The sequence below is a fragment of the Zingiber officinale genome, chromosome 8B, assembly GCF_018446385.1.
Source record: "Zingiber officinale cultivar Zhangliang chromosome 8B, Zo_v1.1, whole genome shotgun sequence".
Classification (NCBI taxonomy): domain Eukaryota; kingdom Viridiplantae; phylum Streptophyta; class Magnoliopsida; order Zingiberales; family Zingiberaceae; genus Zingiber; species Zingiber officinale.
The window spans coordinates 59,368,659-59,383,881 of NC_056001.1; positions in this window are offsets into that span (position 1 = coordinate 59,368,659).

Below are 15,223 nucleotides of genomic sequence, written 5' to 3' on the forward strand. Positions count from 1 at the left end.
CAGAGATTAAAAAAATAGATTTTAGTCGTGTCAGATCACCCATGTTGAATGTCACCTATAATCACTCACAAAAGATTAGGCAGGATATCATTCATATATATATAGTTCTGCTTTACAGCAGACTATAGCTGTCGACTCGTGCATGCTACAATATCCAGGCGCTTGGATTTAATCCAAGCGTCTGGATTCAATTTTTTTTAAAAAAAATCAACATTTTCTTAAAAATGAACATTATACCTCATGAGTATCTAAAATTTTTAAATTTGAACACAATAAACTAAGATAGAAGTATAAACCCTAGAAAAAAAAATCTTATTGATTCAAATTCATTATAGCCCTCCTAAATTTTAAAATTTTGAACTCTAAATACATATAATATACTTCGTGAGTATTTAAAAGTTTTAATTTTGAATACTATAACTCAAGAGGAAAAATCTTATTGACTTAAATCCATTATAACTCAGTTCCTAAATTCTAAAATTTTAAACTTTAAATATATATAATATATTTTAAAAAATAAATAAAAAATAACTTGATACGGTGCTAAGATGAGAAGGAAGGGCATTTTGGTCATTTGACATCAATAGGGTTTTGGTTTTAAGTGATGATACTATTCACCAGAGAGGGGAGGTTCGGGCTTTTGTTTTCGTCATCGCCTAGCACAAGGGGCGAGGTTTTGAGCTGCTGCCTCCACATGGTTCATCTCCGACGCCGACGCCGGCACCCCCTTCGTCTTCTCCGACGCCGACGCCCCGTTCGTCTTCTCTGAGGCCAACGCCCCCTTCGCCATCTCCAGCACTGACGCCTCGTTTTGTCGTCTCCAACGCCGGCCAGATTTGAGCCCCTCTCGCCGCCTTCGTCTTGAGTCGGACGCCATCGCATTCAGAGGCCAAACGCCTCTGCTCCCCTTTCTCCTCTTCGATCAGGGTTGCAGCCAGCCTCGAGCTTCTACCGTGGGCGACGCTGCCCTTCGCTCACACCGCCGACATACGAGGGCACCGGCAACGACGCACGCGAGCACCACATCTCTTCCGCGGGCCACGCCTTTGCCTCGCTAGCAGCACTTGTCGCCTCTGCCAGCCATCCCTTTCTCTCCATCGTCTACAGCCGACTTCAGTGGCTTTACAGTCGTTGTCTTCATTGCTTGCAACGCAGATTTGATCATTGTTATGGGTTGGTCATCGAGCCATTGTGTTTCCCTCTTCGTACCGCTATTATGATTGTGGGGTGTATCCGGCCTGTGAGTCGTGTTCCGGCCTGCGAGCCGCTGTGGTAGTCCGGCCTAGGTGTCGTTGTTATTTTTCGGCCTACATGCCGCCTTTTGGACCCATGCTGCACCAGATTCCATGTCGTCGTCCTAGATCCGGCTCCCCAGCTGATTCACATTCATCTACCTTATCAGGTCACGACAACTCGATCAGCATCACGACCAGCTCACTGATCCATCCGAGGATGCCCCTCCGGGGCCAGGGTATGTCACCGTATTCATCTTTTATTCTACTTTATTAGTCCACTATTTATTCGGCTACTTATATATTTGTGGGACCAGCCTCGAGCATCGGGGTACTAGGGACTGGGGCAACCCAGTCGCTAGCTACAGGTATTGTTGACCAGAGGACTTCGAACAACTTGGTCAACATAGAAGACAGCTCACCATCCGGGTCATGGAGATGCGGTCAACATTCCAGACACATCACACCGGCAGTTCCGTCTTCTCATATTCCCGACAGGATCATATTAGCGATGTTTGTGGGAACTTCACCTGATCTGGAACGTGAAGATGAATGATGCCGAAAAATTCTGTTATACTTATGACCTTGGTGGGTTTCGACGAGCATATCATATTCTCCTCACTCCACGGGTATTCGGGAGTCGAGAAATTGAGTCAAATCCTCTGCTGGTCGGCAGGTCAGTTCTTTCATTATATTTTCTCTTTCGGTCATAGGATCTGCCATAGTTCCTCGATCGAAAACTCTCGTGTCGATCGGTCGGGATTATATTATAGTAGAGCCGTGGGCTTAATGTCGAAGACTCCCGTGTCGATCGGGCGGGATTATATTTTGTTAGAGTCATGGGCTCAATGTCGAAGACTCCTGTGTCGGTCGGCCGAGATTATATTATATTAGAGTCGTGGGCTCAATGTTGAAGACTCCCGTGCCGATCGATCGGTATTATATTATAGTAGAGTCGCGGACTCAATGTCGAAGACTTCCATGCCGGTCGGTCGCGATTATATTATAATGGAGACGCGGGCTCAATGTTAAAGACTCCCGTATCGATCAGCCGGGATTATATTATAGTAGAGTCGTGGGCTCAATGTCGAAGACTCCCGTGCCGATCGGCCGAGATTATATTTTGTTAGAGCCATGGGCTCAATGTCGAACACTCTCGTGCCGGTCGGCCAGGATTATATTATATTAGAGTCGTGGGCTCAATGTTGAAGACTCCCGTGTCGATCAGCCGGGATTATATTATAGTAGAGCCGCGAACTCAATGTCGAAAACTCCCGTGCCAGTCGGCCGAGATTATATTATAGTGGAGCCGTGAGCTCAATGTTGAAGACTCCCGTATCGATCGACCGGGATTATATTATAGTAGAGCCGCGGGCTTAATGTCGAAGACTCCCGTGCCGATCGACCGGGATTATATTATATTAGAGTTGTAACAACCCACCCTTCTTACTACTACTCTCTAAGGGCGACCGTTACCTACTCCTACTCTACTTACTAGTGTCACTTATGCTATTATTAGCGACACTTAGATTTATCACGGTTCAGAGAAATTCCTACCGAAAAATTTCGGCAGAGTCTCCCCTGTACCGGTGACCAAATCTATAATACACAAGATATATACACAGCCACATGCGGCTGGATCACAATTTATTCACAGTCACGCAGTAATAAGTCATATCATAATCAAAAACTAATCTAGCAACATGAACTAAACTCAATCTCCCAGAATGAAGCATAATAAGCTACAATGCACATCAAACTCAATCATAAACTCATAATTTCATAACAGAAATAAGGAAAATGAACTAGACATAAACTCTAAATAAATAAGTCTTGCTAGTCCCCTCTGGACCTCTCCATAGTTCAGTCACCACACACACCCATCATCACCACCACCCTGTCGCCTCCCTTCATATCTTAGCTTTTCCTTTATCTGCGGTAGGAGGAAAAAAAAGAAAAGATCTATAAGCGAAAACGCTTAGTAAGTACTAATCTATCTCACAAAACTCGAAATGCATAAATGTAATGCAATAATACTGAAACTGAAATGCTAAAGCAAATCTGCATGTGCTCATGGTATACAGAAAATGAAACTGAATACTAAACATGCTCACTATCTAACAGGATAATAAGAAATGAACACTGTAAGCTTAGAATTAAAGAAACTAACTTTTTATTTATTCTAAGCATAAAACTTATTATATTTTCTTATATCCTTGTAATAGAAATTAATCTTTTAATTTCTATCTTTTACTTTCTTCTTCTTTCTTTCTTCCTTCTTACTTAACTTTTCTTTTCTTTGGTTTTCTTTTCTTGGGCCCAGGCCTAGTACCAACTCATGCGCGTTCCCTAATAGGTTGGGGTTGCGAGCCACCAATCCTAAAAGAGCAGACCTCGGTCTACCAGGGCCAAGACCTCGGAAATGGTCACCTGGATTTGTTTAACGACAAGCTCTTAGATGTTGGGTACTAGCCTCTTGCTTTACTTACTTATTATCTTTCTTATTCTGATATTAAAAATGCCCTGGCATTTAATTAAGCTTTAGTGTTCTTTTAATCCTAAACTACTTCCAGAAAAATGGTTTCAGGAATTCTAAAACATGGTAGTAGCATGGGAGTAAACTAATTCCAATCATACTGTAAATATAGGCAAAGAATGCTACTTTAGTGATTCCAATCATGCTGTAAATATAGGCAAAGAATACTAAAAACTGCATACTAATTAATGAGGTTGTTTACTCACTTTGATTTACAAGAAAGCACACTACCAACAGGATCTAAAGCAGCATATTAAGGTAGTATACAAAACTTAAACTACCTGCTATTCTAATATAGCTGTTTACGCTTACTAATTGGCCAAAAGGACCAAAAAAAAACATAACATGGCATACAAGCAACTCATGTTCATTGGGACAGCAAGGAGAGGAAATTGAGCAGCAATGCTAACTATGGCAATTCAACACAACAAGGCCGTTCTTATTCGGTTCAGCAAGGAAGAATTGAAGAATCCAAACTACATAGCACTACACGGCAACATAAGCAACTCATGTTCATTGGGACAGCAAGGAGAGGAATTGAGCAGCAATGCCAACTATGGCAATTCAATATAGCAAGGAACAAAAACTTAAGAAATCTCTTCTTTCTATTTCCAGAACCCTTCTCTTACGGCAGTAACATAAAGAAAAACCCCAATCTCATGGCATGCTTCAGATTCAAGAACTCAGGAAACAAGGAAGCGAAACCGAAAGGTCGGAGCAACTCCTACCACAGGTGAGTAGTACTTACAGCGATGTGCTTGCACTTACAACCGAAGGAGAGGGCTGCTAGGGTTCGGCGAGACTTGAAATCACCGCACCTTCTTCGCGTCTACGTACTCTTCACGTCGAGGAGGTCACGAGGATGAGAAGGATTCTCGGAAAAACCCCTCGTCGGCCGCCGGAGGAAGCGCCCTAACTCGGCTTCGTCCTCGCCCAAGCACAGCGCCGTCGCACGCGTCAGGAGAAAGGAACGAGAAGAAAAGGAATTAGGGCTCGGGGAAAGAAATTAACCCTTTATAACTTAGGTTTAATTTCCGATCCTTACTATAACTTAAACATATTTCGTCTCATATCTTTTCACGAAATACCCGCGGATCAATTGGTTGGCTTGGTTCGGTTAAGGCTCGGTTCAAGTCCGAGGTCCATGGTTCGAATCTCGGCTTGAATATTATTTTTGCTGAAACTTCTTTCATTTAGTAAAAATACCAAACGATCTCTAAAAATTACGTAAAAATACTCTAAAAATTCCTAAAAATCTCTAGAATATTTTAAAGGTATTTTCAAATATCTTTATGGACATGTGAAACTCAGAATAGGGAAAATTGGGTCGTTACAATCCCCCATACCTTATAAAAAGTTCGTCCTCGAACTTAGAATAGCTCTGGATACTTCTGTCTCATACTGTCCTCCCGCTCCCAAGTGATTTCCTCGTGCTTCTGGTTCTGCCAGACGACCTTCACTAGTGGTACTTCTTTATTTCTTAATCTCTTGACTGCTCTGTCCACTATCTGTGTAGGTCTGCTCTCTTGGATCTGCACTGACTGAGGCTGAATCACTTGGCTCGGGTCATGGAGACACTTCTTTAGCATAGAGACATGAAACACATTGTGTATTGCTGACATGTCTTGTGGTAAGTCCAGCCTGTAAGCTACCTTCCCAATCATCTCTATGATCAGGTAAGGTCCTACATAGCGAGGACTTAATTTGCGCTTCTTGCCAAATCTCATCACTCCCTTCATAGGAGCGACCTTGAGGAAAACTGAATCTCCTACTTGGAATTCCAATGGCCTCCGGCGTGTGTCAGCATAACTCTTGCTTCTTTTGACCGTCTCAATTCTCATCGATTTTGGATTGCTTGAGTAGTCTCATCTATCACCTCTAAACACTGCTTCTATCTCTTTTCTCTCTCCTTCTTGCCGGATATGGGTGATCTGCATTTCGCCATATAGTGCTTCATAAGGTGCCATCTTAATGGTAGCCTGATAGCTATTGTTGTGGCGAATTCACTATGCACAAATACTTGCACCAACTTCCTTTGAAATCTAGCGCACAAGCTCGAGCATGTCTTCTAAAATCGATTCACTCGCTCTGTCATCCATCATTCTGTGGATGGAAAGTTGTCTGAACTCGAGTTTGGTGCCTAGTGCATTCACGCACTCCCAAAATGTGAGGTGAAGCGCCCATCTCTATCGAAACGATAGATTTAGGAACTCCATGAAGTCGACTACCTCTTTAACATATAACTGGACCAATGCTCTATGGGTGGGACACCTTGATAGCTAGGAAGTGAGCAGACTTGGTCAATCGGTCTACTATTACCCATATCGCATCATATCCATTGGTGGTTCTTGGAAGACCTGTTATGAAGTCCATGGAAATGTCTTCCCATTTCCATTCTGGTATTGGAAGAGGCTGAAGAACTCCTCCTGGTCTCTGGTGTTCTGCTTTGACTCTCTGGCATGTCAAGCAGGTACTGACATACTTAGCTACATCTCTTTTGAGTCCTGACCACCAAAACCTCTGTTTCACATCTTGGTACATCTTGGAAGACCCAGGATGCATGGAATATGGTGTACTGTGAGCTTCCTCTAAGATCTTCTTTCTCAGTTCCTCATCATTGGGCACGCAAATGCGACTCCCCTGATAAAGAATTCCGCTATCTGTCACTCTAAACTCTGAGTTGTCTTCTTTCTGTATCCCCTGCTTGATCTTCTGGATGTCCGGATCTTCGCTTTGCTTTCTCTGTATCTCCACAAGCAATGTAGACTCTAAGGTCAATGCAGAGAGCTGTCCTTCGATAATTTCAAGCCCAAAATCTGACAACTCCTTCTGCAGTGGCAGGGCTAGTGATGATAAAGACATCAGTGATGCACTAGATTTTCTGCTGAGTGCATCTGCCACTTTGTTAGCTTTGCCTGGATGGTAGAGGATTTCACAGTCATAATCTTTGACCAACTCTAACCACCTGTGCATGTTTAAGTCCTTCGGTGAAGAAGTACTTAAGACTACGATGATCTGTGAAAATTCTACACTGGACTCCATAAAATGTCGCGAGTTTAAGTGCAAAAACTACAGCTGCCATTCGAGATCATGAGTAGGGTAGTTCTTCTCATAGTCTTTGAGTTGTGCGGAAGCATAAGCTATGACTTTTCCTTCTTGCATGAGTACGACTCCTAAGCCCATCTTGGAAGCATCACTAGATGTCGAAACTCTTGTCGCTCTGTGGAGCAGTCGAATGGGAGCACCGATCAATCTCTTCTTTAGCTCTTGGAAGCTCTGCTCACATTTATCGACCATTCGAATCTCTTGTTCTTTCCGGTGGCTGTTAGCGGAGAAGCTATCTGGAAAAATCCTCCACGAACTTCTGTAGTACCCGCTAGACCAAGGATGATCTCTCTGGCGTTCTTGGGTCTACTCCGGTTGTTGACCGCTTCCACTTTGGTGGATCCACTTGAATACCTTCTTTAGAGATAATGTGACCTAAAAACCCCATTTAACCGGAACTCGCACTTTGAGAATTTAGCATAAAACAGCTTCTAGATACTATCCTCCAGTGCGTGTCATGCTCCTCTGGGGTCCTTGAATAGACCGAGAATGTCATCGATGAATACAATGACAAATTTGTCAAGATACTCTCTGAACACCCCATTCATTAAGTCCATGAAGACCGCAGTGCATTGGTCACTCAAATGGCATAACTACAAGCTCATAGTGTCCATATCGGTTCTAAATGCCGTTCGGTATATCTCTTTCTTTCACTTTCAGCTGATGGTACCCAGAGCGCAAGTCTATCTTTGAGAACACCGTCGCTCCTCTTAACTGATCAAATAAGTCATCGATCCTGGGAAGGGGGTACTTGTTCTTGATCGTCACTTGATTCAAAGCTCTGTAATCTATGCACATCCGCATTGTCCCATCTTTCTTCTTGACAAACAACACAGGAGCTCCCCAAGGTGAGTGACTAGGGCGAATGAAGCCTTTGTCCAGTAACTCCTGTAGTTGCTCTTGTAACTCCTTCAGCTCTGCTGGAGACATGCGATACGGAGCTTTCAAAATTGGACCGGTTCCAGGAACCAATTCAATCTCAAATTCCACCTCTCTGTTGGGAGGTGGTCCAGGTAGCTCTTCTGGAAATACTTCTGGATACTCGCATACTACCCGGACCTCCTCCTGCTTGGGTCCCTTCTGCTCTGCTGCCTTAACTATGTATGCAAGAAAACCTGCACACCCTTTAGCTAACATCTGGTGTGCTGCTAGAGATGAGAGGAGCTTCCGGGTCTTCTTCCTTGGCACTCCTGTGAACTCAAAAGTTGGCTCACCTTCTGGACTAAAAATTACTTTCTTTCTGCGGCAGTCCACTGAGGCACTGTACTTGCTGAGGAAATCCATACCAAAAATGATATCGAAATCCTGCATGGCGAGAACTATCAGATTTACATATAATTCCCTGTCTGCAATTTTAACCAGTACAGCTCGGAGCCACTGATTGGATTCCATGACTTCCCCAGAAGGTAGGGTCGTCAGGAACTTGGAGTTCGTACTCTCTGTAGGCACCTGTAAACTACTGGCAAAAGGTATCGCCCCAGTGTCAAATAGTACAGTAGCTATGTGCTGGAAAATAACTACTTGACCTGTTACGACCGTGGAGGCACTAGCAGCTTCTTCTTTGGTGAGGGAGAATACTCTGGCACCATCAAAGGCTGGAACTGGTGGGGCTTATAACCTTCCTTGACTGATGTAGGGTCCCTCCAATGCCGCTCCCATGTGGTGCAACTGTGCAGGCTGGCCTCCATATTGCAATGGCTGTGGTTGAGGTGCTTTGAATTTGTTAGGACACTCTTTAGCCATGTGTCCCTCCTGACCACAGGAGTAACATCCAGTTTTACCCAAAAGGCAGGCTCCTGGGTGTATTCTCCCACATTTGGGACAGGGAGGGAACTTGGTCTGCTTGTTTGCTGGTCCTCCCTTCTGGCCACCTCCTGTGTTCCACTACTTCCTTTTACCTTTGCCTCTCCAGTTCTGCTTACTTGACTGTGACTTCTGGCTTCCTGCTGTTTTGTCCTCTGTCTTCACTGGCTGATGTTGTGCTCGCTGTGCTTTGATGTTGTTCATGTAATGTTCAGCAATTAATGCTCTACTGATCAATTCTTCGCCAGTCTGGGGCCGATGAGCTCCACTGCTCACATTCAGTGTTATCTGTGGTCTCAGCATTCTGAGCATCAGCCTGACTCGCTCCTTCTCTGTACTCACTAGCTCTGGACAGAGACGAGCTAGCCTGTTGAACTTCTTGGCTGCTTCTTCCACTGACAAGTCACCTTGTTTGAACTCTATAAACTCCTCGTAATGCTTGTTGGTAATCTGCAAGTGGAAGAACTCTTCATAGAACTCTGACTGAAATCCCCTCTGATCAGCCACTCTCTTGGTCTTTATCCTCTCCCACCACATGCGAGCATCCCCAGACGGCAGGAAGAGGCGCACTTGACCTTCTCGACTCGGCGGTCAAGAAGCTCCATAGTGCTCTCTAGTGTTTTAAACCAAGCCAGGCATCCTGGGGCTCGATCGTGCTGAGAAGCTCTGGTTTCGGCTTGACCCTTGTATAAGATAAACCGGTCTCGAGGTCTTGTGGCGGTTCCTGAGTGGTGGTGGAGTCTCGATTACCAGGGGTCTGCGGTGACAACCGGAGGAGGGGAGGAGCTTTGGTTTGCCATCAGATTGGCAATCACTTGCTGCTGCTCTGCTACTTGCCTCTGGAGCTGAGCAACCACTTCAGAAAGGTTGGGCTCAGTTGCTCTAGGCACTTCGTTCCCTTGAGCTGGTTCCTCAGTGTGGTAGCACGGGGACGTCCTCTTCTTGCCATCTATTTATTCAAGGTAAAGGCTTGATATCTTACTTTAACCCTTCTAATCATACTTAAATATGAATAAAGAAAAGGAAAACTAAATCTTTGATCTTACTTAAGCACTCAAACAAATAATTACTCTATACTACAGTTAATAATAAGAAAAGCAGAAATAAGAAAGGATTTAAATACTTTCTTACTTGGAGACGGCGAGGATGATGCTGATGTGTGTGTGATGCTGGAGAATGGAACACAGCTCTGATACCAACTGTAACAACCCACCCTTCTTACTACTACTCTCTAAGGGCGACCGTTACCTACTCCTACTCTACTTACTAGTGTCACTTATGCTATTATTAGCGACACTTAGATTTATCACGGTTCAGAGAAATTTCGGCAGAGTCTCCCCTGTACCGGTGACCAAATCTATAATACACAAGATATATACACAGCCACATGCGGCTGGATCACAATTTATTCACAGCCACGCAGTAATAAGTTATATCATAATCAAAAACTAATCTAGCAACATGAACTAAACTTAATCTCCCAGAATGAAGCATAATAAGCTACAATGCACATCAAACTCAATCATAAACTCATAATTTCATAACAGAAATAAGGAAAATGAACTAGACATAAACTCTAAATAAATAAGTCTTGCTAGTCCCCTCTGGACCTCTCCATAGTTCAGTCACCACACACATCCATCATCACCACCACCCTGTCGCCTCCCTTCATATCTTAGCTTTTCCTTTATCTACGGTAGGAGGAAAAAAAAGAAAAGATCTATAAGCGAAAACGCTTAGTAAGTACTAATCTATCTCACAAAACTCGAAATGCATAAATGTAATGCAATAATACTGAAACTGAAATGCTAAAGCAAATCTGCATGTGCTCATGGTATACAGAAAATGAAACTGAATACTAAACATGCTCACTATCTAACAGGATAATAAGAAATGAACACTGTAAGCTTAGAATTAAAGAAACTAACTTTTTATTTATTCTAAGCATAAAACTTATTATATTTTCTTATATCCTTGTAATAGAAATTAATCTTTTAATTTCTATCTTTTACTTTCTTCTTCTTTCTTTCTTCCTTCTTACTTAACTTTTCTTTTCTTTGGTTTTCTTTTCTTGGGCCCAGGCCTAGTACCAACTCATGCGCGTTCCCTAATAGGTTGGGGTTGCGAGCCACCAATCCTAAAAGAGCAGACCTCGGTCTACCAGGGCCAAGACCTCGGAAATGGTCACCTGGATTTGTTTAACGACAAGCTCTTGGATGTCGGGTACTAGCCTCTTACTTTACTTACTTATTATCTTTCTTATTCTGATATTAAAAATGCCCTGGCATTTAATTAAGCTTTAGTGTTCTTTTAATCCTAAACTACTTCCAGAAAAATGGTTTCAGGAATTCTAAAACATGGTAGTAGCATGGGAGTAAACTAATTCCAATCATACTGTAAATATAGGCAAAGAATGCTACTTTAGTGATTCCAATCATGCTGTAAATATAGGCAAAGAATACTAAAAACTGCATACTAATTAATGAGGTTGTTTACTCACTTTGATTTACAAGAAAGCACACTACCAACAGGATCTAAAGTAGCATATTAAGGTAGTATACAAAACTTAAACTACCTGCTATTCTAATATAGCTGTTTACGCTTACTAATTGGCCAAAAGGACCAAAAAAAACATAACATGGCATACAAGCAACTCATGTTCATTGGGACAGCAAGGAGAGGAAATTGAGCAGCAATGCTAACTATGGCAATTCAACACAACAAGGCCGTTCTTATTCGGTTCAGCAAGGAAGAATTGAAGAATCCAAACTACATAGCACTACACGGCAACATAAGCAACTCATGTTCATTGGGACAGCAAGGAGAGGAGTTGAGCAGCAATGCCAACTATGGCAATTCAACATAGCAAGGAACAAAAACTTAAGAAATCTCTTCTTTCTATTTCCAGAACCCTTCTCTTACGGCAGTAACATAAAGAAAAACCCCAATCTCATGGCATGCTTCAGATTCAAGAACTCAGGAAACAAGGAAGCGAAACCGAAAGGTCGGAGCAACTCCTACCACAGGTGAGTAGTACTTACAGCGATGTGCTTGCACTTACAACCGAAGGAGAGGGCTGCTAGGGTTCGGCGAGACTTGAAATCACCGCACCTTCTTCGCGTCTACGTACTCTTCACGTCGAGGAGGTCACGAGGATGAGAAGGATTCTCGGAAAAACCCCTCGTCGGCCGCCGGAGGAAGCGCCCTAACTCGGCTTCGTCCTCGCCCAAGCACAGCGCCGTCGCACGCGTCGGGAGAAAGGAACGAGAAGAAAAGGAATTAGGGCTCGGGGAAAGAAATTAACCCTTTATAACTTAGGTTTAATTTCCGATCCTTACTATAACTTAAACATATTTCGTCTCATATCTTTTCACGAAATACCCGCGGATCAATTGGTTGGCTTGGTTCGGTTAAGGCTCGGTTCAAGTCCGAGGTCCATGGTTCGAATCTCGGCTTGAATATTATTTTTGCTGAAACTTCTTTCATTTAGTAAAAATACCAAACGATCTCTAAAAATTACGTAAAAATACTCTAAAAATTCCTAAAAATCTCTAGAATATTTTAAAGGTATTTTCAAATATCTTTATGGACATGTGAAACTCAGAATAGGGAAAATTGGGTCGTTACAAGAGTCGCAGGCTCAATGTTGAAGACTCCCGTGCCGATCGGCCGAGATTATATTATAGTAGAGTCGCGGGCTTAATGTCAAAGACTCCCGTGTCGATCGGGTGGGATTATATTATGTTAGAGCCACAGGCTCAATGTCAAAGACTCCCGTGTCGGTCGGCCGGAATTATATTATATTAGAGTTGCAGGCTCAATGTTGAAGACTCTCGTGTCGATCGGCCAGGATTATATTATAGTAGAGCCTCGGGCTCAATGTTGAAGACTCCCGTGTCGATCGACCAGGATTATATTATAGTAGAGCCGCGGACTCAATGTGGAAGACTCCCATGCTGATCGGTCAGGATTATATTATAGTAGAGCCACGAGCTCAATGTCTAAGACTCCCGTACCGATCGGCCAAGATTATATTATAGTAGAGTCGCGGACTCAATGTCGAAGACTCCCGTGTCGATCGGATGGGATTATATTATATTAAAGCCACAGGCTCAAAGTCAGAGACTCCTTAGCCGATCGGCCGGGTTTGAGTTATATTAGAGCCATAGGCTCTAGAAGTCGAGCGGCGACTATAAACCCTTGAGTCAGAGACTCCCGAGCCGATCGGCCGGGTTTGAGTTATATTAGAGTCACGAGACATTAAACTCAAGTCTCCACCAACGGTCGAGCGACGACCTTAAACCCGAGTCTTCATCAAATCGTCGAGCGGCGATGTTAAACCCAGGTCTCCACCTACGGTCGAGCGGTGACCTTAAACCCAAGTCTTCATCAAGTCGTCGAGCGGCGACGTTAAACCCAGGTCTCCACCGATGGTCGAGCGACGACCTTAAACCTGAGTCTTCATCAAATCATCAAGCGGCGACGTTAAACCCAAGTCTCCACCGACAGTCGAGCGACGACCTTAAACCTGAGCCTTCATCAAAACGTTGAGTGGCGAGGTTAAACCCAAGTCTCCACCGACGGTCGAGCGGCGACCTTAAACCCAAGCCTTCATCAAATCGTCGAGCAGCGACATTAAACCCAGGTCTCCACCGACAGTCGGGCGGCGACCTTAAACCTGAGCCTTCATTAAATCGTCGAGCGACGACATTAAACCCAGGCCTCCACCGACGGTCAAGCGGCGACCTTAAATCCGAGCCTTCATCAAATCATCGAGCGACGACGTTAAACCCAGGTCTCCACCGACGGTCGAGCGACGACCTTAAACCCGATTCTTCATCAAATCGTCGAGCGGCGACGTTAAACTCAGGTCTCCACCGATGGTCGAGCAACGACCTTAAACCCGAGCCTTCATCAAATCGTCGAGCGACGACATTAAACCCAGGTCTCCACCGACGGTCGAGTGGTGACCTTAAATCAGAGCCTTCATCAAATTGTCGAGCGACGATGTTAAACTCAGGTCTCTACTGACGGTCAAGCGGCGACCTTAAACCTGAGCCTTCATCAAATCGTCGAGCGGCAACGTTAAACCCAGGTCTCCGCCGACGGTCGAGCGACGACCTTAAACCCGAGCCTTCATCAAATCGTCGAGTGGCGACATTAAACCCAGGTCTCCACCGACGATCGAGCGGCGACCTTAAACCCGAGTCTTCATCAAATCGTCGAGTGGCTACGTTAAACCCAGGTCTCCACCAACCATCAAGCGGCGACGTTAAACCCTTATCTTCCCCGTTCGAGGTCTAGCGGGCTTCACTGGTCTCGGACCAACATATCATATTTCTTCATCTCCCCTCGTTTAGGGTCGAGTGATCTTCATTGGTTTCGGACTAGCTCATCAGATCTCATATCTCCCCCGTTCGGGGTCGAGCGGTCTTCATTGGTCGCAGACTAGCGTATCGGATCTCCTATCTCCCCCATTCGGGGTCGAGCGATCTTCACTGATCTCGGACCAGCATATCATATTTCTTTATCTCCCCCGTTCGGGGTCGAGTGATCTTCACTGGTCTTGGACTAACTCCTCATATCTCCCCCGTTCGGGGTCGAGCTGTCTTCACTAGTCGCAGACCAACATATTGGATCTCCTATCTCCCTCGTTTGGGGTCGAGCGATCTTCACTGGTCACAGACCAGCATATCGGATCTCCAATCTCCCCCGTTTGGAGTCGAGCAGTCTTCATTGGTTGCAGACCAGCATATTGGATCTCCTATCTTCCCTGTTCGGGGTCGAGCGATCTTCATTGGTCTCGGACCAACATATCATATTTATTTATTTATCTCCCCCGTTCGAGGTCGAGTGATCTTCACTGGTCTCGGACCAACTCATCAGATCTCATATCTCCCCCGTTCGGGGTCGAGTGGTCTCCACTGGTCGTAAACTAGCATATCGGATCTCCTATCTCTCCCATTCAGGGTCGAGCGGTCTTCACTGGTCTCAGACCAACATATCATATTTCCTTATCTCCCCCATTCGGGGTCGAGTGATCTTCACTGGTCTCGGACCAGCTCATCGGATCTCATATCTCCCTCGTTCGGGGTCGAGAGGTCTTCATTGGTCACGGAGCATATCAGAGCAGCTTATCTCCCCCGTTCGGAGTTGAGCTATCTCCAATGGTCGCAAACAAGAGTATCTCCATTGGTTTCGGGCCAGAATATCTCATAGGCTCTACGCCCGCTTAGCTCACGACTTTCACTTCTGTGCTTCTTCGATTCCCGGGCTACACCTCCGTTTAGCTCACGGGCGATGCACCCGCTCGGCTAACGACTTTTGCTTGCGTGCGGTTTCAATTCATGGGCTATACTCCCGTCCAGTTCATAGGCGATGCACCCGCTCGGCTCACGACTTCCGTTTCCGTGCACATGTGATTTTGCGAGCTATGCTTCCGCTCCATTTTTGAGCTCCACTTCCGCCTAGCATTGCCTCATCGCTCGTTCGATAATCGCCCGGGTGCTCACTTGGCATTCGCCCGATAGCTTGCATGACATTTGCT